The sequence below is a fragment of the Lontra canadensis genome, unplaced genomic scaffold (genome assembly GCF_010015895.1).
Source record: "Lontra canadensis isolate GAN:19392208 unplaced genomic scaffold, GSC_riverotter_1.0 scaffold2, whole genome shotgun sequence".
NCBI classification, from domain to species: domain Eukaryota; kingdom Metazoa; phylum Chordata; class Mammalia; order Carnivora; family Mustelidae; genus Lontra; species Lontra canadensis.
Genome location: NW_022630996.1, coordinates 32,962,197 through 32,990,047, shown reverse-complemented (window position 1 = coordinate 32,990,047; position 27,851 = coordinate 32,962,197). Strand labels below are relative to the sequence as shown.

General features: G+C 38.7%; 1 long non-coding RNA gene across 1 annotated transcript in view; it reads right to left on the bottom strand.

The window, feature by feature from the left end:
* Positions 1-4,311: 4,311 nt before the first annotated feature.
* LOC116875745 overlaps positions 4,312-27,851 on the bottom strand; it is a 104,489-nt gene continuing 80,949 nt past the window's right edge. Inside the window, exons 2-4 of the long non-coding RNA XR_004384272.1 lie at positions 9,713-9,874; positions 9,222-9,273; positions 4,312-4,541 (exon numbers count right to left, since the gene is read on the bottom strand). This is a non-coding gene — a long non-coding RNA (uncharacterized LOC116875745). The remainder of the gene's footprint in view (positions 4,542-9,221; positions 9,274-9,712; positions 9,875-27,851) is intronic.

Sequence of the window (27,851 nt, the reverse complement as noted above, 5' to 3'; positions counted from 1 at the left end):
CTCTGGTAAGAAACGTCTTGTGGGAGTTGGGATAGCAGAGGAAGAAATGACAGGGCAGAGCTGATGGTCCTCAAGGCTTTCATGTTGCCTGTGAAAGCTGGGTCTGGCAAAATGATACACGGGATGGAAGTCACTGAGTCCTGCTCACATGAAGCCAAACAGCTTGGACCATGCAGAGACAATGCAGGTAAAGCTGATTTTCCAGTAACAGGTGAGATCCAGGACAGGCCCGGGACCCTGGCATAAAAAGAACAAAGTAAGCCCCCAAAGAAGAGCAGACAGAAGAAGGCTGTTGGCTGGAGTGTTTAGTCAAATCCCAATGATAGTGGGAAAGATCACCAGGCTGGGAAAATGGGGCGGAGGTAGACTTCTTTACTTTGCTTCAAATGTCCTCTCCCAGAGGAGTGACCCAGGAAAACACAATGACAGTAGCATTCTTATAGCTCATTTTAAATAGGATGGTTTTTCTGCAGCTAGCTTTGCAGACAAAGTTCCCATACAAATTGCTATTGAGTGTTTGCCACATTTTAAATAGGGTTCTTTGGTGAAGCCACAGTTCAGGGTAGCAAGAATTTTTTAAATTGCTCTTTAAAATAAACAGTACATGGATGTTTCTGCCCTATGCTAGCATAATTGCTCTCAGGGGGCAAATGATCTTTCGCTTAACCAAATGAATTAATAGATCTGTGGTTCTACAGAATGCAGCTCCCTCTTCTACCACCCAGACAGACCTAGGGTTTTGAAGCTGGGGACAGACTATAGAGAGAAGTTGTTCTGCATGAAAAATTGAGTTGAATTCAGAGTTTGTGTGGACACAGAGAGGGAGGGAATGGAGGAGGAAAGAGAATCTGCTGGCTGGGAGGAGGCTGATTCTTGAGGAGTCTGGGTCATGAGAAGAGATGACCAGCAGAAAAAGTGAAGCTTGCTTTCCTGGTGGAAGGACTGGCCAGGGCACTTCTCGAAACAGCACCCTTTAGTTGTCTTGCTTTATTGAAAATATTACTACAAGTATAAGATGTTAAAGCGTATACACATTTGAAAACCATAAAGGCAAACAGTGTTTGTAGGTTTGATTTAAGAGTAGTCCATATGCTATGATGTGTGCGAGGTAAGCCTGGCCCCAATCATTGCTCCATGCTCAAAGTGATGGCACACACCTGTCTTGCATGGGAGTTTTGTGGGAATCAAGGAAGAAGGGGCTGTAGTCCATGCTTGGGTCTATGTGTGGGAAAGAGAGGGGGCACCATCAAACAGGATGATAGCATAATGGAGGGGCAGGCACAGGAAATCAGAGCAGGTGAGCCCTGAAGAAATACAGGGAGTGCACTCATTTCCTCCCCCCTGAGCAAGGCCTTCTACTTACTCATTTCTTCCTTTTTATTATTATTTTTTTTTAAATTCCAACCTCTTATAAATGAAAAGTTTAAATGTCCTGAAATGTTGAATGAATATCGTTCTGACTTCTTGTATGCTTACCACAGTCAAGATTGTTAACATTTAGCCACATTTGCTTTATTTATGTATGATTTTAATTTTTATAGTTTATGTTACTACTTTTTTGTGGAGCCATTGGCATATAAGTTGCAGGACATCATGACACTTGAAATCTATAAACTTAAGCATGTATTCCCTAAATAGAAGCCATATCACTTGACTACTGAAAGGAAGGGTCTGCCCTAAATGCTGGGGAACTAAGAGGTCACCAGATGGCTGGCACCTGAGTTATAAAGCAGGGAGACAGAAAAGGCCCCCACTCTCACCCTCCGGAAGTCAGTTGAGGCAGGGAGATAACCCTTGCTCTCCCTGCCCAAACCCACTCCCTGCAGGCGTACTTTGTAATATGAAAATCCTTGCTACACATCACCTATCTCCTCTCCCTTCCTTTTTTTCTCCCCATAGCGGTTTTCCTGTATTCTTCTTCCTTGACTCTCTTTTTTACTCTATTACTCAGTGAAGCATCTCCTTGTCAAGGCCAGCCCCAGGCTGGGTCACAGTTAGGGACACAGGAGTCTTAGATGGCTGGTGTGTTTTGGGGGAGGGAATGAAGGGGTGGGTGGCGAGAACAGAGAGAGTGCTGCTTGTGTGGAAAAAAAGTCTTGGGCATGATTTACCCCCTGGCACTGGCTAGTGGGGAGGCTATCTTAGACCAGCCATAGTGGTCTGCCTGTCTGCTCTGCCATGTTCTGTGTTTCCATCTGTGTATCCACCACACTGTCTCTGTTTATGCCTCTAACACTACTTCTTTCCCTCCTTGTGTCTTTCTCTTTCTCTGTCTTTCTCTCTGGCTCTCTGACTTTTTTTTTTTTTTAAGATTTTATTTATTTATTTGACAGACAGCGATCACAAGTAGGCAGAGAGGCAGGCGGAGAGAGAGGAGGAAGCAGGCTCTCCGCCGAGCAGAGAGCCTGATGCAGGGCTCGATCCCGGGATCCTGAGATCATGACCTGAGTCGAAGGCAGAGGCTTTAACCCACTGAGCCACCCAGGCGCCACCCTGTCTCTGACTTTTACCCCGGTCTGTCTTTCTAGCTCCTCCCTCCCTTTATCATTTTTTCTACCTCAAGTTCAAATGATGCTAAACTTAAAGAAGCCTGTTGAAGCAGGGATAAGATATGTCACTCAAAAGTATCCGCTCTTTTTTAGAACTGTTAGTGCCCAGACATCTGAGAAGCACAATGGGGCCTTTGGAAAGGAAAACAAGTGTGGCTGTAAAAGAATAATGTTGGCAATAACAAATAAGGACATAAACCACTTCGTGATTTTGTTTGTTTCCATTTTGGTATAAGTGCTCATGGGATAAACAGTTACCATCTCAATGGTCAGGATGCTTTATTTATTTACCACACTGCTGTCTGCCTCCCTGTGGCCTTTTCGGGAAGATGAAATCTCCTCTGTGCCAATTAAGATGTTAAGGAGAGACAGGCACTGCATTTCTAGATTCCTGCAGAACAGGTCTGCTAGCTATGAGCCTGAGGGCAGTGCAGACAGCCCCTTCTGGAATCTGTTGGAGTTGTGGTGCCAGCTAATATGAGGACATTTGCCAAAAAAATGGAAATTCCAGTGGCATCTAAGCAGGTGCATCTCCCAGAGCAACCACTGGGCCCCCTGTACTGTGCCCACTTGAGCTCAGGGCTCACCTCAGAAAGCCTCAAGCCTTGGTTATTGTTGCACTGGATCTGGCTGGCACACAGACCCAGTTGATGGGCTGAGTGCTTGAAACAGAATCAGTAGGACTTCTTCTCTCCAGCATCATTTCATCCTCCTAATTGTCTCCAATGTAAACATATAATCTGGTCGGGCAGGCAACTTCTAAATCAAGCACCAAGAGTCATAGGCGCCAATTACAAGACAACTATGCTGGGTTTGCTGCATTCGAATTCTGCATTAGACCACTGAAATCTGATTTTCCTATTGTTTAGTAGGAGAAACCTCTGGGGGCTATTGAAGTTAGCTGCAAAAAAAGTTAGAGACCCATCATCTTTAAGTTCAATGTAAACATTATTTATTGGGAAACTGTTACATGCTCTGTACTGTGCTGGATCTATTGGGCTGGGGGGATGCACAGATGGCTAAAGTCGACCTCAGACCCGAGACAGGCAACAGAAGTGTGGGAGAGTGAGCAGAGTCAAGAAGGGAATTGGGAAGCCCTCTTGAAGGGGGTGGGATGTTGGGAGCAGGGAAGCAAAGAACACAAAGGACTTGGGTGGGTGGAAAAGAGAAGCAAAAGGGAAGCCCAGAGGGAGACAAGCGACAGCATGAAATGCTGCAGACTACAGCTATTCCTGGAAGTGGAAAGCAAGATTAAGCAGTAGTCTGGAGCAATTTGGGGGGATGCTGGGAAAGAGTTTCTGACACTTCTGGTGTTTTCCCTGTCATGGGAACCATTACAGTTTGCTCTGCTTCTTGCCATCACCACCAGGGACTGAGTTTACATGGTGGGCTGACTTTTAGAACTACGGATTAGAGTGTATGCTTGCACTTTAGTAGACCATGCAGGGCTTGGAGATCAGAGGGACTTGGGTTCAAATGCCGAATTCTACCCATCCAGAAAGAAATTAAACAACTCTGCGGCTGGGGCTGTGCTCCCAACATTTTCTTTCCTTCTTTCTTTCTGTTTTTCTTCTGTGTCTTGCCCCTTTTCCTCCTGTGAGACATCAGAATCTCGACTCTGAGTGATGACAGAGATGGCCTCCACAGGCAAGGTTCACCTGGGCCAGATGTGCCATCTCCCCCAACCTCTTGCTTCTGTCTGCACCCCGCACCCACCCAGATGCTCAGTACTGGCCAATTCTGTTCTTTAAAGTTACCTTCTGGCGGTATGGTCTCTGGACGCCAGCCTCTTCTTCTCCTCTGACAGCATCCACTGGCTCTCTTCTTCCCTCCTCTTCTCATCTCATTAAAATAATTTCCTCCCTGATTAGGCAGAACAATTCCACCTTGCCTCAATGCTTAACAGCCATTTGTACCCAGTCATCATGGTGAATAAACTAAGGTTCTGTTCTCAGCGGCCATCTAGTGGCATCTGGTGCTATTTCAGCACCCCTGAGGGGTAAAACAAAACAAAACAAAACACCTGCATGAGGTGCTTTAATTTAGGCCCTTATGAGATGATAATCAAATTTGTAGAGATAGTTAGCTCTTACTCTTTGATGAGAATCATGTACACGTTGATGGAATAACTATGGTTATATTTGATATGTTCTAAAGGATACGCAAGAGGTTTTAATACCAATGTCCAGACCCCACTCACTGCGTAACTGGTAATAACTCTTAACCAACAAGCCTAATGGTCTGGTTCTGGGGGAATCTGATCCATTTCCTTCCGTGCTTCATTATGGAGGAATAACCCCTTCTGCAGTCCTTAGCTATTGCCCGTTGTTGTTGTTGTCGTTGTTGTCCTCATCTAGCTATTGTTTTCTAGCTGAGGACTGGCTGGCGATGCTGCAGCCCCCACCCCCACTCAGCACTCCCCCACCTCACCCCGACCCCTGCTGCTGCTGCTGTGTGTGGTGGCACTGCCAGCTGTGTCCTCTTGCAGGATTACTGGTCTGCATGCTCTGGTGACAGGAGTGGGAAGATTAACTTCCAACCTAAAATTGAGCCCCGAATTGTGTATATTATGGCACTGTTACCATCATTAAATATCACTCTCTCCTTATCGTGGCAGATTTAGATGTTACAGTGCAATTACTGCATGCCAAATAGTATATGGGAACATGAGCTGTATGACCTTGATTTTGAGTCTTTGTTTATCTTTATGTAAAATGGTCATAACAATATTGACTTAGGTTGCTGTAATAAGGATTAAATGCTCTCTATATTATATAAACTGCTTGGAAACTAGCAAGTATGTACACGTTTCTTTCCTACAAGTTCCTAAAAGTTCCCTTTCCGTAAATGCTAAGTTGCTATCACACTATTGATCACACTATGCACTTAGGAATAGAAGAATCAAGATAATAAACATTTGTCAAACATGTAATTCACATTATTACAGAAATCAGGATAAAACCTAGAAAAGACTGTGGATTCTGAGAAACAAACTGAGGGCTTTAGAGGGGTGGGGGTGGAGGGATGGGTGAGCCTGGCGATGGGTATTAAGGAGGGCACGGATTGCATGGAGCACTGGGTGTTATATGTAAACAATGAATCTTGGAAAACTATATAAAAAACTAATGATGTACTGGGGCACCTGGGTGGCTCAGTGGGTTAAAGCCTCTGCCTTCGGCTCAGGTTGTGATCCCAAGGTCCTGGGATCGAGTCCCTCATAGGGCTCTCGGCTCAGCGGGGAGCCTGCTTCCTCCTCTCTCTCTCTCTGCCTGCCTTTCTGCCTACTTGTGATCTCTGTCAAATGAATAAATAAAATCTTTAAAAATAAAAAAACTAATGATGTACTGTATGGTAACTAACATGACACAACAAAAATTAAAAAAAAAAAACAACTAGGAAAGAGATGAGAGAGTGAAGGAGTAAATCATAAGGATATCTTTGAGAAAAAAATCATCACTCATCCAACTGGATTCTGGACCAGAGATTATCAACTGGAGAACTGGATGAGGTAAAATATTATACAGGCCTTGTTTTTTATTTTATTTTAAAAAGACCTTATTGTTTCTTTCAAAGTAGTTTTAGGTTCACAGAAAAATGGAGAAGGAGGGACAGATGCCCCACCTTCCCTATGGTCAACATCTCCCACTGTAGTGATTCATTTGTTACAATCAATGAACCTACAATGTTACATCTTAATCACCCAAAGTCCAGAGATAATTTAGGGTTCCCACTTGGTGTTGTATATTCTACAAGTTTGGGCAAATGTGTAGTGACATATATCCAACACTGTAGCATCATTCAGAATAGTAACACTGCCCTAAAAATCCTCTGTGCTCTCCCTATTAATCTCTCCCTCCCCCCAAACCCCCAGCAAACACTGATCTTTTTACTGTCTCCATAGTTTTGCCTTTTCCAGAATGTCATACAGTTGGAACCATATAGTATGAAGCCTTCAGATTGGTTTCTTTCACTTGATAATATGCATTTAAGATTTCTCTATGTCTTTTCATGGCTTAATAGCTCCTTTCTTTTTAGTGCTGAATAATACTCCTTTGTCTGGATGTACCAGTTTATGTATCTGTTCATCTAGCAAAGTAAATCTTGGTTGATTCCAAGTTTTGGCAGTTATGAGTAAAGCTGCTATAAACATCTGTGTGTAGGTTTTTGTGTGGACACAAGTGTTCAGCTCCTTTGGGTAAATACCAAGGAGTGCAATTGCTGGATTGTATAGTAAGAGTATATGTAGTTTTATAAATAACCACCAAACTGTCTTCCAAAATGGCCATACCATTTTGCATTCCCATCAGCAAGGAATGAGAGTCTCTGTTGCTCTACACTCACTATCATTTGGTTTTGGCTGTGTTCTGGATTTTGGCCATTCTGATAGGTGTAAAATAAGTAACTCATTGTTATTTTAGTTTACATTTCCCTGATGATACATGATGTAGAACATCTTTTCATACCCTTACTTGTTATCTTTGTGTTTTCTCTGGTGAGGTGTCTGTTAAACTCTTTGACCCATTTTTAACTGAGTTGTTTTCTTATTGTTACATTTTAAGAATTTTATGTATATTTTGGATAGAAGTCCTTTATTAGACGTTTCTTTTGCAATACTTTTCCCCAGTCTGTGACTTGTTCTCTCTTTTTCTTGACAATGTCTTTCACAGAGCAGAAGTTTTTAATTTTAATGAAGTCCAGGTTATCAGTTATTACTTTCATGGGCCATGCCTTCAGTTTTGCAAGGGCCTTGTTTTTTGCCCTAGAAATAACTGGTTCTCTCTAAAGAAGGATGGCTTGTCCTTTATGTGGCGAACTATTATATTGGCAACGAGGACATAAGACCTTTCATTCCTCATCCAGGATCCTTTCTATAAGCCTTTCCAGCAATCACAAGATGAACTCTGGATTTTTCATCATGTTTTTAATTTCAACATCTTTTCCTAAAATGATGATGGGAAAAGAACTCTGAACAAGCAAGTTTAAATTTAGTCTGCCACTTAGAAGTGCAGTGACCTTGGATAAGTGACTTAACTTTCTGAGTTGTTTTTTTTTTTTTTTTTTTTGCAATTTGGTAAGATGATACTTGTCCCATGTGAAGTCATCAAGTACCTGACATGAACTCACTAAACCTTAAACCCAGTCAATCATTCCCAAGTACAATGTCTACCTTGACCATGAATATTTGCCAAAAGGCCAATTTTTCATTTTACTCCTTCAGTTCATTCCTTGGGTTTAAGTTTTCCTAAGGGATTCAAGCACCTTGCTTTATCACTTTTTTCCTAATGTTTCTAATTAAGTGTATTCATTTGATGTGAAGGTGTGTGTGTGTGTGTGCATGTGCACACACGCAAAAGGAGCTTCTTTATGAGCAATGGTGAAACAGGACAGAGTTGTCCAGGGAGCGCCGTGCGTTGCTGCCAAGGCCCCTGTACACTATGTTGCCTCGCTATCGCCACACACTTGAAGATTTTTCTCTAGTGCTTGTTCCTCACCCCCATTTGCTGTGGATATTCAAACACTTGGGACCACATGTTCTAAATGAAGCCTTGGCAGGCAGGCAGTCACCTCCAAGATGAAACTCCTTATTTTAGACCTGAAAATATAATGTGTTGCAGTGTTAACAGTAGAAGCAGAAGATTTTCCAACTGAATTTTGAAATTCAGGCCAGGTCAAGTCTAGCGAGTTTTTCATCTCAAGTGTTTAGCAGGGAAAATGTTTCAGTGTGATCACAGGCAGCCCAGGTAGGCTACAGACTTGCCAGAGACCACAGTCGAAAAGTCTGGCAAATATGCCCGGAGAAATTCCTCCGACCATATCCTTTTCTTTAGGGCACTCATCTTGATTTGTAATTGTACATTCATTAGTGTGACTTCATCTGCCGTCCTTCTAGGCTTTAATCTCCAAGAGAACAGAGACTGTGTCTAGCACAATGCCTGGCATATGAGACTCTGTGCTGTAGAAAGGAAGAAAATGGACATTCACTCAATATGTATTTATGTTTGTGCCAACTGAATGCTAAATATTCAACAAATAAATCATTATTGAATGGTAATGAGAAGGAACGAAAGGGAAGAACATTAATATTTGCATAATTTAGATTTGTAAATTTTATATCAAGCCCTAATTAACCACTCTCCCATTATCGATTGGATTTTGAGTTTGTTTGTCCTGGTGCCCCAATAACAATGTTGAATGCATGTGGGATTTGTATATAAAATAGGAGAACAGGGCTGTGGATTTTAATGTATTTCAGGTAGAGGCTGTCTTTTAAAATAAAAATACTTAATTATTTTGAAACATCTATTTTTCAACTGTAGCACAATTAAAGAGTGTTATTTTTATATAGAAGGAAATGAAATGAAATACAGAGGTAAGCGTGAACTGACCAGGAACTACTCAGAAATCAAAGGAAACTCAATGTAGGGAAGAGAGGGTATGATTTGGGGAAGAAAAATCTCTTGAATCCATTGAATCCATGCTGAACTAGAAATCGAATAATGACATGAATAAAACCTCGTTGACAAAACATGAGAGCTATTGAAATAGTTGGAAAAGGCAGGGTATGAAATCAAATACAATTCACTTGTGCTGAGAACAACCTTTAGTGGCAATATTTCATACCACAGTTAATATAAAATAAGTCATTATTTGAAAAGAAAAAAGAAAGCTTACCTTATTACATCACATCAATAATGCATTTTCTAGAAGCTCATCATGGTTCTTCCTATAAAGACCAAATAATTCAGAGAAATCATCTTTCATGTCTGTTTCTGCCTTTCTACCCAGGAGGGTTCATTTCATTATTCTGTTTTGGTTCAACCTATAAAAATTCTCAAGGGGTTTTAATGCAAATGAATCCAGACACTCATATAGCCATCTAAAATAATTCAGGACAAAAAGGAAAAAGTAAAGTAAACAACCTATTCCCATTTCTACTCTCAATCTCATCCTCATAACAAGGTGCTTTTTGCTTTAATTCTCCAGATAATAAGCTCAATTCTTCACTTAGTTTTGCCTTTAAAGAAATTACTATAGACTGTGTGTTCTTTTATTCTCTAGTTATTAGCATTTACTATGTGCTGGGGGCTGCTCAGGGTGATCCAAATTCCTAAATTCTTTGGGCCTTTATCTCCTTCTCTGGAAAGGGGCAAAATAATACCTACTTCATATAATCTTGGTTAGGATTCAATGAGATAAAATAAATGAGATGTTCATGGCAGCATCTGATACATGGAGGCTGGTTCCCTTCATTCTCTTATTTCACGACCTCTTTTACAGCAATAGTTGATCACTCTTTAAAGTACTTCCTCATAGGAGCTTAGAACCTGGGGAGTGAGAAAGACATGAAAACAGAAAATGATATGCGATCAGTGAAATGAGGTAGGTATGCATGAGGCTCCCGACCAAGCAATAGAAAATGCTGTTTTTTTCAGATTGCAGAAGTTATACCTGTCCGTTAAGGGGAAATACAGAAAAGCTTATAAATGAAAATATAAAGGAAAAGCCTCCTCAGTCCTTTTGTCCTAACTATTGTTAATATTTTGGTGTAGTATTATTCACAATTGAGATTATACACTTTATTTCTTATTGTTGTTGTTACAAACATTGCATGTTGGTTGTAAAAAAAAAATTATGGGTAATTAAAAACACAAATAAAACACACCCCGAACCCCTTCACATAGCTATATTTAACAGCTTAGTGTATATCCATGTGAGTCGTCTTCTCTGTGATTCTATCCTGTTCTTAGTCCCTGTTTGTCAGTCCCTGTTTAACATTTCTTTCTTTCTTTTTTCTTTTTTAGATTTTACTTATTTGTCAGAGCAAGAAGGCGAAAGAGCACAAGCAGGGGGAGGGGTGGGCAGAGAGAGAAGCGGGCTCCCTGCTGACAGGGAGCCCAGCCCGATGTGGGACTCAATCCCAGGACTCCAGGATCATGACCTGAGATGAAGGCCACCGCTTAACCAACTGAGCCACCTAGGTGTCCCTGTTTAATGTTTCTTAATCTGTATGTTCTTTTTAATATATCAGGTGAGTATTTCCATATCACAAGATTGCATTTGCAGCATAATTAATGATAATAAATTATTTTTGTACAATTTATTTATTTAAACAATTTCCTATTATGAACATTTGTGCTTCTCCAAATTTTCACTCAAATGACAATATTGCAGTAAACTTTCATAGCAAAACCTTTCACTAAAAGGCTTAGATTTTAGACCTCTAAAAATTCCCATGGCATAAAACATTCACAGTGATATTTAAGGTATTTAAAGATGTTGGTATATATGTTGTTAACTTGCCCACAAACAAAGTTCCAGTCTTTCTCCTGCCCTACATCACCTCGACCAATGAGTAGCAATCAGGTTTTCTAATCGACAGTTTCATAGGTAAAGCATGGTAACTCATTGTCAGTTGTGTTCCTCTGCTTAATAATGAAGTAAAGCCTATTTTCATGTATCAGTTGGTTAATTTTCCCTTCTCTCCAAATTGTGTATTAAAAACCTTTGTCCTATTATTAATTCTTTTCTTATCAGATCTTTTATTAAGGATATTTATGCTTTGTAGTATATTTTGAAAATATTTTTGTTTGTTGGTAAATTATGTTCATGAGTATTTTGTTGCATAGAAGCTGTAGGAAAAAGGTTTTCTGGGACATCTGGGTGGCTCAGTTGGTTAAGCTTCCAACTCTTGCTTTTAGCTCAGGTCATGATCTCAGGGTCCTGACATCAAACCCAGTGTTGGGCTCTGTCCTCAGAGGGGAGTCTGCTTGAGATTCTTTCCCTCTGCCCCTCCCCCACCTCCACTTGTGTGCTTTCTTTTTTTCTCTCTAAAACAAATAAATAATCTTTAAAAAAAAAGTTTTTCAACATTTTGACAACTGAATCTATGCTAGCTTTCTAATATTAATAAGGAAGCTTTACATCTGAATCTATGCTAGCTTTCTAATATTAATAAGGAAGCTTTACATCTGTTTATAAGATCAAAAGTTTTTCAACATTTTGACAACTGAATCTATGCTAGCTTTCTAATATTAATAAGGAAGCTTTACAACTGAATCTATGCTAGCTTTCTAATATTAATAAGGAAGCTTTACATCTGTTTATAAGATCAAAAGAAATTTAAATAACAAAGATATAATTTTCCTTTATGGGTTCTGCTTCTGGCATTGGGCTTAGAAAGGCATTCCCTACTATACAGATTATGTGAATATTACATGACTTATCCGGGTAATCACATTTTTAATCCACATGGTATTTATATTTACGTAGTATGTGAAGTGGAGCACTAATTGTTTCTTTCCCCCCCAAACACATAGCCAGATGTCTCAACTCTACTTGCTTTTCTTATATTGCATTTCTTTAGATAACTTGATATTCTTTTTGTCAGAGTCATGTTGTCTCTCTAACTATCCAAGTCTTCATTTATGTCATTTATTGGAGTTGAATCATTTGTTTATCTAAGTCTATGATAATTTTATTCCTTTCCTTTTTATTTATTTTCCATATTTTGTGGTTATTGAAAATGGGAGTTTTTTCCAACCTATTTCCTAATAGTTTATTTTTTATTAATATACTTTTTATTTTCTGCTGACTGATCACCTTATTGAACATTTTTATGATTTTAACATTTACTGATTGACTTTTTTGAGTTATTTTCCTGATAACAAGTCATTATAAAGTCATACTATATATTCTTTTCCTTTTCATATTTACTTCTGTTGTTTCTTTCCTTGCACCAGTACTCCAAGCATTTTAAAATATGTAAATATGTTTACTCCTCTTTTTCTTTTTTGTCATTTGCCTTATTAACATCTATCAAAATGATCACCTTGCTATCCCCCTTTCACGTATTGCCATTTTCAACATTTCTCCAACTGAGATGTAAAGCGCATTATTTCTAGCATTAAAGAAGTTTTATGGGGGGGTGCGCCTGGGTGGCTCAGTGGGTTAAGCTTCTGCCTTCGGCTCAGGTCATGGTCTCAGGGTCCTGGAATCGAGCCTCGCACCGGGCTCTCTGCTCAGCAGGCCTGCTTCCCCTCTCTCTCTGCCTGCCTTTCTGCCTGCTTGTGATCTCTCTCTCTCTCTTTGCCAAATAAATAAATAAATTCTTTAAAAAAAAGTTTTATGGGGGAATCTCGCTGGCTTAGTCAGTGGATGGAGCAAGCAACTCTTGATCTCAAGGTTGTGAGTTCAAACCCCACATTGGGTGTAGATTACTTTAAAAAAACTAAAATCTAAAAAAAAATGTGATTATTAAGTTTGAAAAGAGTGAAGACAATTTTTCCTTGTATTTGAACAAATTAAGGTTGTGAGGAGACTTGCAGCCAGGAAATTTCTTTGACTTTGTGTAATTCAGCTTTCCCCGTTTTTCTTTTTCCATCAGACATTTGAGATATGTTCAATTAATTACTGAAATTACGAGAAATCCTAATATTAGCCATTGAGTTTCTGAAATTTATATTTCAGAATTAAATTTTCGATTGGGATTTGTGAATTAACATTTATAAATGAGCATACAATGTGTTTTGGTTTTTTCCCTCTGTGTTATTTCTACTAGAATTAGGTATCAGGATTATGCTAGCTTTCTAATATTAATAAGGAAGCTTTACATCTGTTTATAAGATCAAAAGAAATTTAAATAACAAAGATATAATCTTTTCTTTATGATCTGAACAAGCATGCCTGAGAAGTGGCTCCCTTGGGGCCAGCAGCTTTTATGTTTTGACAACTTCATCTTTTTCTTCCATGGTTATTGTTCAGCTCAGAATTTTTTCCACATCTTGCTTTAATTTGGTTCCTTACTTTTCCTAAAAGGTCATCAATATTAATGAAAATTTCAATTCCTCTGCAAAATACATACTTCTTGAGTTCAGAGATATAATCAATTACAAACATCACCAACTTTATGTCAGCTTCTTAGGAAAAAAAAATCCATTAAATTAACTAAAAAACTAATTTACTAATTAACAGTGGCATACATTTAAATATACAATTGTGAACCACTTTCTTCAGTGTCTCAAAGTTTAAGTCTGTGATTCTTTTTTTCCATTAATACTCAATAGGTTTTGAAACATTTTACCCATGAGCAACTGATTATTTAATATACCATGAAGATAAAATGTTTTTTTACAGTGCTTGAACTTGAATAATTTCTCACATTTAGTTTTAACGGTAAAATTTAAGTAATATCAAATAATATTAATGTTTCTATATGTATTTCTTGTTTATTAAAGGGTTTGTTTTGCTTTTTTCCCTTAATTGAATAGTATCCAGCAGTTAATTAAACAGCTTCTATTGAAAATCAATCTGTAACTTTTGACAAACAGAAGTTCATTTCCTAAGTGATTAGCCTCTGTGCATGAACAGGTCACTCAAACACATTTGAGTATTGAAATGTGTCTAATATATTTGGAGATACAGATACACAATGACCAAAATGAAGATAAAAGCACAAATTATTACTGAATAATATCATAAGCCCAAAACTTAGTTTTTGAAAGGATACAAATATTGACAAACCTTTGTCAAAACTGAAAAAGGCAATAGGGGCACCCGGGTGGCTTAGTTGGTTAACCATCTGCCTTTGGCTCAGGTCCTGATCCCAAGGTTCTGGGTTCGAGCCCCACATTGGGGTCCCTGCTTATTGGGGAGTCTGCTTTTCCCCCTTCTTCTCTCCCCCCCAACTTGTGCTCTCTCTTACTCTCTCAAATATATAATAAGATCTTAAAAAAAAAGATTGATAAAGACAATAAGGAGAGAATGCACACATTCCTAACGTTTAGAAGGACAAAAGAACATCATTATAAGACCTAAAGGTACTGACAAGGTGATAATAGAAAATAATGAACAACTTTATGCTAATAAATTTGACCACTTAGATGAAGTGGGAAAATTTCTTGGAAAAAAAACTCATGATTTATCTAAAATAACATAAAGTTAAATAGAAGAGGTGAGTAGTTCCATCTCTCTTAGAAACTGAATCTATAATTAAAAGTTTTTTTCAGAGAAATCTCCAGGCCCTAATGACGTTAGTGGTAAACATTTTAAAAAGAAATGAAACTAATATTACCCAGGTGGTTTTGGAAAACATAGGATGAAAGAACATACCAAAACCTGTTTTATGAAGCCAATGTAACCCTGACAAAAAACCAGCAGATTAAAAGAAAAGAAAATTATACACCAATATCTATCAGGTACATAAGTAGGAAAATTCCTAACAAAATATCAGGAAATCAAATCAAGAACTATATAAAAAGAGTAACACATTATGACGAAGTGAGCTTTATCCCAAGAATGCAAAGTTCAGCATTTGCAATCAAAGTAATTCATCATCTTAATAGAATGAAGAGAAATGATATGATCATCCTAATACATACAGAAAAAGTATTAAATATTCATTCATGACAACACCTCTCAACAAACTAGAAATAGAAAGAAGATTTTTAAACTGATGAAGAGTATCAACAAAAAAAAAACCTACCCCTAACATACTTAGTCAGGAGAGACTGAAGGCTTTTTCCCTAAGTCCAGAAATAAGTCAAAGTTGCCCACTCTCACTTCTATTTAATATTGTATCCTAGCTAGTGAAATAAGGCATGACAATGAAACAAAAGGTATACATAGGAAAGAAATAATTAAAATTATTTTTATTAATAGATGATATGATTATATATGTAGGAAATTCTAAATGAATCTGTAAGGACTGCTGGAACTGGAACAAGCACACAGGATACAAATCAATGTACAAAATTAATTGTATTTCTTTTTTTTAAAGATTTATTTATTTATTTAAGAGAGAGGGAGAGAGCAGGGGTGGGGGGTGAAGAGGAGCAGAAGGAGCAGAGGGAGAGAGCCAATTTCAAACAGATTCTGCTGAGTGCAGAGCCGGTGGCCAGGCTTGATGCCAGGACCCTGAGGCCACGACCTGAAGAAAAACCAGAGTGGATACTCAACTGATTGCACCACCCAGGTGCCCTAAAATTAATTATATTTCTATGTATTAGCAACGAACAATTGAAAAATCAAATTTAAAAACCAATACCATTTGCAATAGAATAAAAAACCCAATATGCTTATAAACAACATGTAAGATCTCTATACTGAAAACAGCAAACTGTTACAAAGAGAAATTAAAGATAACCTGTACCATAGATATATTTCTATCCCTAATAAAAATACTTTATTAGTTATTATAATTTTATAGATTAAAAATCATATAGTTAAAGATTTCTTTTTTCTTAAGATTTTACTTATGTATTTGAGAGAGAGCATGCACAAATGGGAGATGAGGGGCAGATGGAGAGGGAGAAGTAGACTCCCCACTGAATCGGGGGCTTGGCGGGGGGCTCCTTCCCAGGACCCTGGGATCATGATCTGAGCCAAAGGCAGATGCCTAATGAACTAAGCCAGTCAGGCACCCCCTAGTTAAAGATTCCTAACTTTTTTCTTCTTCTAATGTCCTTTTCCAGATTGTTTTGGCTTTTATGGGTCCTTTGTGTTTTCTTATAAATATTAAAATCAATTTGTTAATTCTTACCAAAATGCTGGAATTTTGAATGGGATGATATTGAATCTACTAGTCACTTTGGGAAGGATTCACATTTAAACAATAATGAGATTTGCAATACACTAATGTATATTTTTGCAATTGTTTAGGCATTCCTTAATTTCTCTCTGCATTGTTCTGTAGTTTTCAGTGAAAGCTGACGATTTTAGTTTTCTTTCGTTCTATATTAAAGACTCCCTTCTCCAATAATGAGATATCAGCTCTTGAAATCCTTCACATATTTACCTGTTTGATCAATCCCTCTGGACATAATCCATTCCCCATCACTGCTATCACACTCCTCCCCGCCAGAGATGACTTCATCATGCTACTTGGGTGCTGACAACCTCTGCTGGGTTTTTCTCGTGCAGACATCCTCCATTCCCTGCTTGGCCTTCGACCCCAGGTCTGGCCAACCTCATGTATATACGCCCTCCTCACTCTGCCTGGGCCCTGACATTTCACACCTTGATTACCACACATGTAGATGTCTACGTCCCATTGTTGGGTTCTGATTCCTAACACTGGGTCATCATTACCCAACACACACACACACACACACACACACACACACGCTCTTCATACCCGACCTGGACTCTGATATCCTGTGTAAGTCCTTTAACCTTTGAGCCTCTTCACCCTACTCAGCCTCAGCCCATGCCACTCTCTTTTACATGGGGACACTCCACTAAATGGCTTTAATGGGTAATTGTATTGGAAATGGAGGAAAAGGAAGAGAAGAGAAGAGCAAGATGGACTTCTTAATAAATCTCTCTATCTATTGGGGTAATTAGATAGCCATTGGAGAAGGACAACATTGATCTAGCCCTCAACTGTGCACTGGCATAAATTCCAAATTAATTAGAAACTTATATTTGAAAAGTCAAATTACATATATTCTAGAAGAAAATATGGATGAATTCCTTTATAGAGAGTAGAACACTTTCCTACTTAGGACACAAAACCCAGAAGCAGTGTTCACATATATAAAGTAAAAAGACAGAAGGCCAACTGGGAAAAAATACTGCTCCCTATATCACCTCATGTATAAAGAGCTTCTAGAAATAGAGATGAAAACTACCAATAAAACTCTGGAGAAATGGCTGATTCCAGGTCTGCGGCCGCAAATGTACAACATAAACCAGACACCTCAATCTTGAAAGGAAGGAAGTTATTGAAAATCATTGGGTCATATCAGAAGGACTCTAGAGCTGACTTTAATTGGCTTTCACTTGTCTCAAAAATGGGAGAATTGAACCATCAATAAGGAATAATAACTGCAATGAGTTGAATCATATCAAACATGTTTAAATCCATGAGTTCATAGTGATATTTTGAAAAGAAAATCAAACTTGTGGTCCCCGTTAGAAGATGCAACTGAACCCACTCAATCTGAAAATTGGTAAACAAAGAAAAGGTATTTATCCTGCATTTTGTGTACAAACTGTAATGAATATATACATAGACACACATATTCATATTCTTTTGATGAGAGAATGTTCTTTATAAAAGATTTCTAGGTGATAAATGCAGAAAGAATGATAGAATTAGAGTATCAACATTTCAGAACCCCTAATGAAAATGGGATCTAGGCAAAATATTCTTGATAAAACATCAAACCTGAACATATAAAGCCTGTAAGTACAACTGCACAGCACACACATGGGATAGAAAGGCATATTAAACAATTCCCCATTGACACAGTAAAGAGATGCGATGTGAGGAAGACTCTATAGGACATATGGCCCACTTTCTTCGAAAATAAATTGCAAATAAAAATACAAAGGAGGAGGGGTGCCTGGGTGGCTCAGTGGGTTAAAGCCTCTGCCTTCAGCTCAGGTCATGATCTCAGGGTCTGGGATCAAGCCCCTCATGGGGCTCTCTGCTCAGCAGGGAGCCTGCTTCCTCCTCTCTCTCTGCCTGCCTCTCTGCCTACCTGTGATCTCTGTCTGTCAAATAAATACAAAGAGAAAATACAGAGGAGGAGGAAACTATGGATTACAAGAGACACAGGGGATTTATCAACCAGTGCATAATGGGGATCCTGTTTGGATTTGATTCCAACAAGACAACTCTGGGAATAAACAAAACAAAAAACAATAAAAGCATTTCTATGACCTACTGAGAGATCTCACTGAATAAGACACTAAGGAATTTTTTTTAAGGTATAATAATGGTATTGTGGTTATATTAAAAGAAAAAGTCCTTATCTTTTAGGATTGACACATTCATGGATGAAGTGTTTTAATACCAGTGATTTGTTTTGAAGTAATCTGGTATTTGGGGGAGAAATGGTGGAGGTAGAGATGAAAGATTTTCCAGGTGTTCAAAGTGATTGAAGACTAAGCCAGAAAAATCTTCAGGGCTTGCCTATGTTGAGGCAAACAGACACCTTCGGGGATGTCTTTGGACCGAGGTGCCATATAATCAGCTCCCCTTATCCACACCTACTAAAGTTTGGCTGTCTTCATTTTTCACAGTTAGCTAAGAATTTATCTCCATGATTAGCACCCATCCTTAATTGCCTTTACTTCAACACTTTCTCCTAGAGCATGAAGCAAACACATTTTTTTTTTAATTTTCAGAATTCATTCCTGCTATGGTTCTCTTTTCTAAGTGGCAGAAGTATAAAATACGTCCTTATACAATACCATTGTTTTTGTTTGTCCATGGTTGCTCACGTGTCATAGGGTCTCTGTTTTCATAAATGAAATTTCTTTGACAAGCATTGATGAACGATTAATACAAAGCTTGCTGTGTGTCCAAGACTCACAGAAGTGTCTTCGGGAACGTAAATAAGCAGAATTTCAGACCTTCCCTTCAAGGAAATGGTGAAGGCCAAGTGCTGGGTACATCATAGGAGAGCTATGAAGGTTGATGCCCTTCTCTTTCCGTGTGCTTGTTGTTGTTCAGAAGGGCAGGTAACACAGTCGTGGAACAGAGAGACCAGCTCATATTTCCTGGGTGTTGTATGCAAGCTGTCACCATACATAGTATGTCAACTAGGTTTTAAACAGAAGGATTGACCATGGTGGATCTGAAAAGCATCCTTGATTTTTCCCAAGACTCTGACCGTTCTATTCAGTGTTCCAGTGAATACCTCTTCTAAGGGGACATTTCAGTTCGTCCTACGTGGAGCTGAGGCTTTGGAATATTTATAGGGATGAGTTTTCCTACTGGGTCATTACAAATACTGTATTCATTCAACAAACGCACATGTGCCTACCATGTGCCCAGCATTGCACCCAGTACAGTGATGTAATAGAGGAAATTGCAACCTGTGGCAAGTGCTTTGAAAAAATGTGGGGTTTTTTTTCTTTTTTTAAGATTTTCTTTTTTCTTTTATCTTTTTTTTTCTCAGTGTTCCCAAATTCATTGTTTATGCACCAGACCCAGTGCTCCATGCAATTCGTGCCCTCCCTAATACCACCACCAGGCTGTGGTTTTTGTTTTTGTTTTTGTTGTTTTGTTTTGTTTTGGTTTGGTTTGGTTTTAGAATGTATAATAAGAGGATCCAATTTACCTAAGCAGTGGGCTAGGATGTCAAGGCTTCACCGGACTTAGAACTAAGTGGTGGGATAGCACAGGGACTGAGGGCTGCCTGGGGCTTGCTGGCAGTGTTGCAGGGCTGATATTGAAGAGCCTGAGACAGAAGGGACAGTCTTTGTAAAGACACGGAGGCAGAGAACGAGGAGGAAATTGCCTGGAGATGCTATTTCAGGCATTCTAACTGGGAAACATGCTCTGACCCTAACATAAAGGATAACCAACTCAGCTCAGCTACTGACTATCCACGGGGATGAGGGAATGCTCTGGGCTGTTGAACAGATGAGGTTGCGGGAGGAAAAGATTGAGTTTTAAGAGAGCAGCACACGAGATGCCCTTCCACAGACAAATGGATAAGGAAGATGTGGTCCATATACACTATGGAGTATTATGCCTCCATCAGAAAGGATGAATACCCAACTTTTGTAGCAACATGGACGGGACTGGAAGAGATTATGCTGAGTGAAATAAGTCAAGCAGAGAGAGTCAATTATCATATGGTTTCACTTATTTGTGGAGCATAACAAATAGCATGGAGGACATGGGGATTTAGGAGAAGGCATTTGGGGGAAATTGGAAGGGGAGGTGAACAATGGGAGACTATGGACTCTGAAAAACAATCTGAAGGGTTTGAAGAGGTGGGGGGGTGGGAGGTTGGGGGAACCAGGTGGTGGGTATTAGAGAGGGCACGGACTGCATGGAGCACTGGGTGTGGTACAAAAACAATGAATACTGTTATGCTGAAAAAAAAAAAGTTTCTGTTGTTTAAAAAAAAAAAAAAGAGAGAGAGCAGCACACGTTCAGGGGAATGCATTTTCTCTTCTCTCTTTTTTCGCCTTTTGTGTCTGTGACTCAGAAGGGAAGAAAACCAACCTCTGAAAACCCTCTGATTTCAGTCGTTCACTGTCCTGAGGAGAAGTCAGTTGCTTAGAGCCAACAGAAACATCTAAGTCATAATTCTTATAGTAGAAGAGAAGAGATGACGTTTTCTTTAAACCACCAAAATGAGTTTTAAATTCAAATGAAAATAGAGGAAGGGATTTCAGAGCCATCCCAAGCATTTGGACAAAAAGCAGGTTGAGGCAGGGGGAGGAGGCAGAACAAAAAGAACCTAGAAGCCAGCACTTACCGTGCATTTGAGTGGATGAACAGATCAGTGCGTGAACACCGTGCTGTGTTGTGTATATACTACATAATACATATTCATAGGTCTGTTGCATTACATACACATACGCCACACACACCCAGCACAAACCCACAGTTTCTTTAAAAATTCTCAATAATCTTCCTTGTAAGGTCACCAGTGTAGTTGTTATTATTTTTAATCATCATTTCACTGACCAGGAAAGGTAACTAGTTCAGGTTACCTGATTAATTAAGTACGTGCCATTTTCACTAAACCTCATGGGAACAAGGATGGTGTGAGCTTCCTCAGCTGTTTTGTCTTCCTTGCCCACACTGGCCATTTGGCTCAGTGCAAGGGGCCGGCCCCGCCTTGCCCCCATTACAGCTAACAGTCCATGTTACCCAGTGTCATGGTGATACGGACTGTTCTCTGCCAGGGCCACTTGGGAAGCAGGTCTTTGCATTCTCAAAGTATACACACTTCTCCTGTATGTGGAAGAGAATGCTTTTTCTGTAGATCCTGCTTTGCAAATCATTTTGGTTCTCCCCTTGGGAAATGTGCAGGACAGGTTCTGCTTAGGAGTACTTTATCATGGATTGTTATCAGGTTTACACATCTTTGGAGAGTGTTTCCATTACAAGCGGAAAAGCTGATTTTTTTAAGCTGAAGTTAAGCCAGCATATTATCCTCCCCAAAGTGTCTTTTATTAAAAACAACACACACACACACACACACACGCGCGCGCGCGCTCCCATGCTCACATGCACACACACTCTATAGATGGGGAAGAAACCCCCACTGCTGAGAGATCCATCATGGTCTTGCTGTATATTAGAAGACAGGCACTGTTTCTGCCAGGCAGTATTCTCCTGGTCTCCTTGGAGACCACCAAGAGGAGACAAGCCATGTGAAAGTCAGAAAGCTTGGTGGGCAGTGGAATAACAAAAGCTGATTATAGCCTCTTCAGGTGAGGAACATTCCAGAGAAACAACATGATTCAGATCCTGGAGCTATAATTTTGACTTTACCACTGACTGGCGAAGGAGAATTTGCAAGTCACTGACTTCTTTGTCATTCAATTGTTCCATCTAAAAGGAAGAAAAAGAGGGACACCCAGGTGGCTCAGTCAGTTTGAGGGACTGCCTTTAGCTTAGGTCATGATCCCAGGGTCCTGGGATTCAGCCCCCACATCAGGCTGAGCAGGAGAGTCTGCCTCTCCTCTTCACCCTGCTTATGTTCTCTCTCTCTCTCTTTCAAATAAATAAATAAAATCTTAAAAAATAATAATAAAACGGGGGAAAAGATACTGCCCCTTACTTCCTATGCATTGATTATTAAAATTCCTAAGAGTAAAGACATCATATTTTCCAAGTGATTGAATTTGGAAGCTTAACACAGAAGTCACAGAAGGATTTGGTGGTTATAAAACTAATATTTGGTCTTTCTGAGCCTCCTATGTAAAATAATACCTAGCTCAGATGAGATCATGTATTTGAAACACATAACATATAATTAAAGAGTAAATACACTAGCACCCAGCAAACATCTCCTACGCAATTGTTAATATAATAAGACAGAGCACAATGTAATGATTTTTATTATTTTTTAAAATATTTATTTATTTGACAGACAGAGACAGTGAATGAGGGAATACAAATAGGGGAAGTGGGAGAGGGAGAAGCAGGCTCCCCACGGAGCAGGGATCTGGATGCAGGGCTCAATCCCAGGACCCCAGGATCATGACCTGAGCCCAAGGCAGACACTTAACCATTTAACCAACGGAGCCACCCAGGTGTCCCTATAATGATTTTTAAAATAAGCACATGATTTGGAAACAGACAAGCCTGGGTTGGATTCCTAGTCAGTCTCCATGTAACATTGGTACAATAATAAACCTTGCTCTTTGCACACTTTTTACATGGGGAAAATAGTTCTGTTTTGAGGAGTAATTACATGAACCATTTGGTACCGTATCTAATGCATAGGAAGTATTCAAGAAGCAGAGACTTCTGTCTGTCTAGACAGCCGTGCGCCCACCCACTATGTGTCTGTACCTTCCAGGGTAGCTTATCACGCTCTGAAACACCTGCTTTTCTGAGACCAAATCACATTAGAAATATTGACCCGCTGAATTCAAAGGGCTGCATCCAAAGTCCAACCCTTTTCCAAAGAGAACAAGTAAGATGAGAACATGCAACAAAAACATCTCCTCTCCCCTTGAAATACTACCAGATTCGAAAAGTGAGTGTCCTGTGCATACACTGTGCTATGGAGTGCACCAAGAAATAATTGCAATATTTGTGAGTAATTATTAACACTTATCATAACTGCTTCTTGACACTACTATCTCAGTTTTGCTCTGTTTTGTTTTTTGCTATAATTCTGTATGCATTATTTTTTATTTGTGGCAATAATTTGGCCTGGTATCTTTGGAGTTAGCTGTGCTATTACTAATTATAGACCGTATCACTGAGAAAAAAAAATGGAGTTTTTGGTGTCCTAAATGTCTGAAATCAATTTATGAAGCTGGGACAAAGCCCCATGATCAGCACATAGTAACTGCTAATGTTCTCTTTCCCCTCTAACTTAATTTGGTTGTCAAGGAGAGATACGTAGTTTGATTTAAGCCAAAGAATGATTACCAAACAGATGGAGGCTCATAGCAGCCAGTATAATGGTCTGTCACACTTGCTTGGTTGTATCTGGAGCCTGCATAAAATATGGCTATATATTGCTACACACACACACACACACACACACACACACACAATTTATATATCATATCTATAAAATGTTCTTGATTTAAAAACATTTCCACAGAGTGTTTCCTTTAAGCACCTACACTTTTCTTTCCTTAACTTTACTAATCAAAACTTTCCCTGATTTTCACTTCCCTAGAATTAAATTAAACTAAATTAACTCTTAGAACAAAGACGTTATCTGTCATAAAAGATACCTGATTTAGAACAAAGATGTTATCTGTCATAAAAGATACCTGATTTTCAGATCCTGAAATTTCTATAACCATGTCACGTTACAAATGTTTACATTTTAATACTGTTACAGCAAAAAGGTTAAATATAAAATACATTAGTTTTGATATTAGTATTGAATTCAGCACCTATTTGGCAGAACTATTTGTACAAAATAATGTAGTTCCTTCTGATAACAACACAAAAACACGAGCTTTGGTTTCAGTGAATATAAAATCCTAGAATATAATCATACTCAACTAAAAATTCTAGTAATCCATGTCAACTGTATCTGGTGGTATAGAATATTTTAAATAGTGTTTTTATTATTGGCTCAGCAAAGCATTTTTTCCTCTAGGCTATCTAATTCTGAAAGCACACACAAAATCAGGTGTTAAAATAATATTTGATAAAACGAGCTTCAAATGAGATAATCACAAGTACAGAAATAGGGCTAAATAAATTGTACCAAAAAATCAATAGTTAGAATGAAAGTCACAAATTAAAAGGATAGATTTTGCTGATGGAAAAAACTCAAACCTGAAGTATAGAAGACGAGGCTTAAATATGCCATTACTCAGTTAAATGATTAAATCGACAGCAGTAGGTTTAATTTGTTTGATTTAGCAACCTGAGAATGAACTCGTATTTACAAGAAAACCACTACCTAACCTATTTGTTTTTCTTGCTATCTGTGATAGGATTTTAAAGACAAGAGACAGAAAAAAATTGCTTAAAAGTTCAGATGATAGTTGATAACACTGCATTCTGTAATTGAAATTTGCTAAGGGAGCAGAAGTTAAATGTTTTACCTTCACCCCAATAAGATAAATACGTGAAGTGATAGATATCCTAGTTAACTACATGGGGAGAATCCTTTCACAATGTAAACATACATCAAATCACTATCATGCACACTTTAAATAGCTTACAATTTGGGGCACCTTGGTGGCTCAGTTGATTGAAGGTCCAACTCTTGAATTCAGCTCAGCCCTTGATCTCAGAGTAGTGAGTTCAAGCCCCCTTTGGGATCCATGCTGGGCATAGAGTCTACTCCAAAAAAAAAAAAAAAAAAAAAGCACTTTACAATTGTATATGTCAATTGTAACTCAATAAAAATGAAACCAGAGGGGTGCCTGGGTGGCTCAGTGGGTCAAGGCTCTGCTTTCAGCTCAGGTCATGATCTCAGGGTCCTGAGATCGAGCCCCACATCGGGCTCTCTGCTCATTGGGGAGCCTGCTTCTCCTTCTCTCTCAGCCTGCTGCTCTGCCTACTTGTGCTCTCTCTCTCTCTTTGTCAAATAAATAAGTTAAATCTTTAAAAAAGAACAAACAATCTGAAATCAGAAACAAAGTTCAGACCCCCATTTATTGACTCCTTTAAGTCAATAACATAATAGCTTTGAATATTCATTCTGAGTAAATGACTTTCTATTTTTTATTAGGAATCCTGAGCACATGTACTGTATTATCCCCCATTATCTGCTAAAGACTTTACTTTGGGAAGAAGTCTTTGGAAGAGACAGCAAGACTTACTGCTCCACAATAAAACAATGATATGAGAACTTCTGAGAAGTTGCCAAGAACAATTAAGAAAGATGTTGCTTTTTATGCAAAACACTCACTGAAGAATATCTTTGCATCTTAGTCAATGAGCAGATTCTCATTATTTATTTAGATTCATCTGGCAGTTATTCTCTGAAGAGCTCATTAGAGTAAATTATTCCAATATTATGTTCATTTACAGACTCACGTTATTTACCCTTAGGTTTATCTTCACATTTTTGCAGATCTTACCCACAACACATGTCTTGAATCTAGTCACATCTCTCCATCCCCACCACCACGAGCCTTGCCCAGACTATCACTCTTCACTTAGATGAATAGAATTGCCTGGAAAGAGGGCTTTCCAACTCTGCTTTTACCCCCTCCATCTCTCCTCCACAGTCCCCACGATGTTGTTTCTGCAAAAAGCCTGCTGGGATTTTGATGAAGATTACATTGAATCGGTACATCAATTTGAGGAGTATGGTTACCTTAAGAAATATTAAGTCTCTGGTCCATGCATGTGAATATCTTTGCATTTATTTAGGTCTTTTCTAATTTCTTTCAAAATATTTCACAGTTTTAACACTACAAGTTTTGCATTCATTTATTAATTTTACTTCTAGGTATGTTATTCCTTTTGATGTTATTGCAGATTGCTTGTTGCTGATATATGGAAACACAATCAATTTTTTGGGTTGTTCATCTGGCAACCATGCTTAACTCATTTAATAGTGGATTCCTTAGGATTGTTCATAGAAAAGATATTCCCTAGGGTTTTCTATATAAAGGATAATGTCATTTGAAACTAGAGATAGTTTTACTTCTCTCCTTGATTCCAGATGTCTCTCATTTCTTTTTCTTATCTAATTACTCTGCCTACGACCTCCAGTGCAATGTAATAGAGAGGGTGAGAGTAGTCATCCTTGTCTTGTTCTTTATCTTAAGGGGTAAAGCCTTCAGCTTTTCACCATTAAGTTATGATATTCGATGTGAAAATTTTATAGAAGACTTTGATCAGATAAAGGAAATTCCCTTTTATTTCTAGCTTGTTGAATTTTTTTTTCATGAAACGTATTTGATATTGTCAAATGCTTTTTCTGTGTCTGTTAAGATTGACATGTGGTTCTTGTCCTTTTCCCTCTCCATTCTTCAGATGATATCATCTCTATTGATCTATTTTAGGCTTATGCACAGTTTCTCTGGCCTCCTTCCCCAGGGAAAGTACAGTTTTAGCCAGTTCTCTTTGATTGAGCCCTGTGTTAAGCTTCAGGCTTGTTATCACACCTAGCTGTTAGTCCCCATTGATTAATAACTGATTTCGCTATTGTTTTTGACAACACCTTCTGTGGTAAATTGCCCCACAGTCTGATCCAGTTAAAGCTGGGCTCTTTTGCAGGGGTAGTCTTTGAGGCTTGATTTATCTCAGGAGAGCTCTTCTTAGCTATCTTGTTCTTTGGTTTTCTCTGTCATACTTCTAGCTGCTCAACAATTTGTCTTGTTGTTATTAAGGAGACTCCTCACCTCTGAGAACTCTACTGCTTTCATTAATGCCCTTGGGCTTGAACTTCCTATGCTCTGTTACAAATAAAGGGGTGATTTTCCTGATTTTTTTATTTAAGCTGATATCACCTGTCACTCGTCCTTCATTTACCTTGCTTTATATTTCTTCATAGCTCTTACATTGACCTGGCATTACATTTTATATGGGTTAATTTTATTGTCTATCTCCACCATTAGAATGTAAGCTCCTTGAGGGTAGACTAATGCTGTATACCTAGTTCTTAGAAGAATCCTTAGCATATAGTAGAAACATTATATAATAGGTAAATAAGTGATGCAGTGAATAGTGAAGGAACAAATATCAATAAACACCACTATTAAACGGAAAAGGGAAACTTTATAGTGAAAGTCTAGCATTTGCATACAGATTACTATTAAGAAAACCTTTGAGGGACGCCTGGGTGGCTCAGTTGGTTGGGTGGCTGCCATCGGCTCAGGTCATGATCCCAGCATTGGGCTCCTTGCTCAGCAGGGAGCCTGCTTCTCCCTCTGCCTCTGCCTGCCACTCTGTCTGCTTGTGCTCGCTCTCTCTCTCTCTCTCTCTGACAAATAAATAAATAAAATCTTAAAAAAAACACCTTTGATATTTATGATAACACAACAGTGTTGAGAAAATGAAAAGTAGAGTGGGATGAGCAGGTCTAATGTTCCAAATGAGGATGAACTTAAAAATAATAATGATGATAATACTAATGACGGTAACAATACAGCTAACACAAACTAATGCTTAGAGTGGACCAAGCCCTATGCTGTGCTTGGGTCCTTTATTTTATTTAATATTCACAATGATGCTTTGAGGGAAGTACTATTTTGTAGATATGTATTGTGAACACAGAAATGTTAAGGAGTAAATGCAGGGCACAACTGGCAAATGGCAACATTTTGTGCCCAGATGGGACAGTTAGACCTCAGAACCTATTTTATTAAGTAAGCTATACTACTATGCCTAAACAGACATGACTTTTATGAATGGAGAAAATGGCTCCCTACACAAGTTCTGAGGGG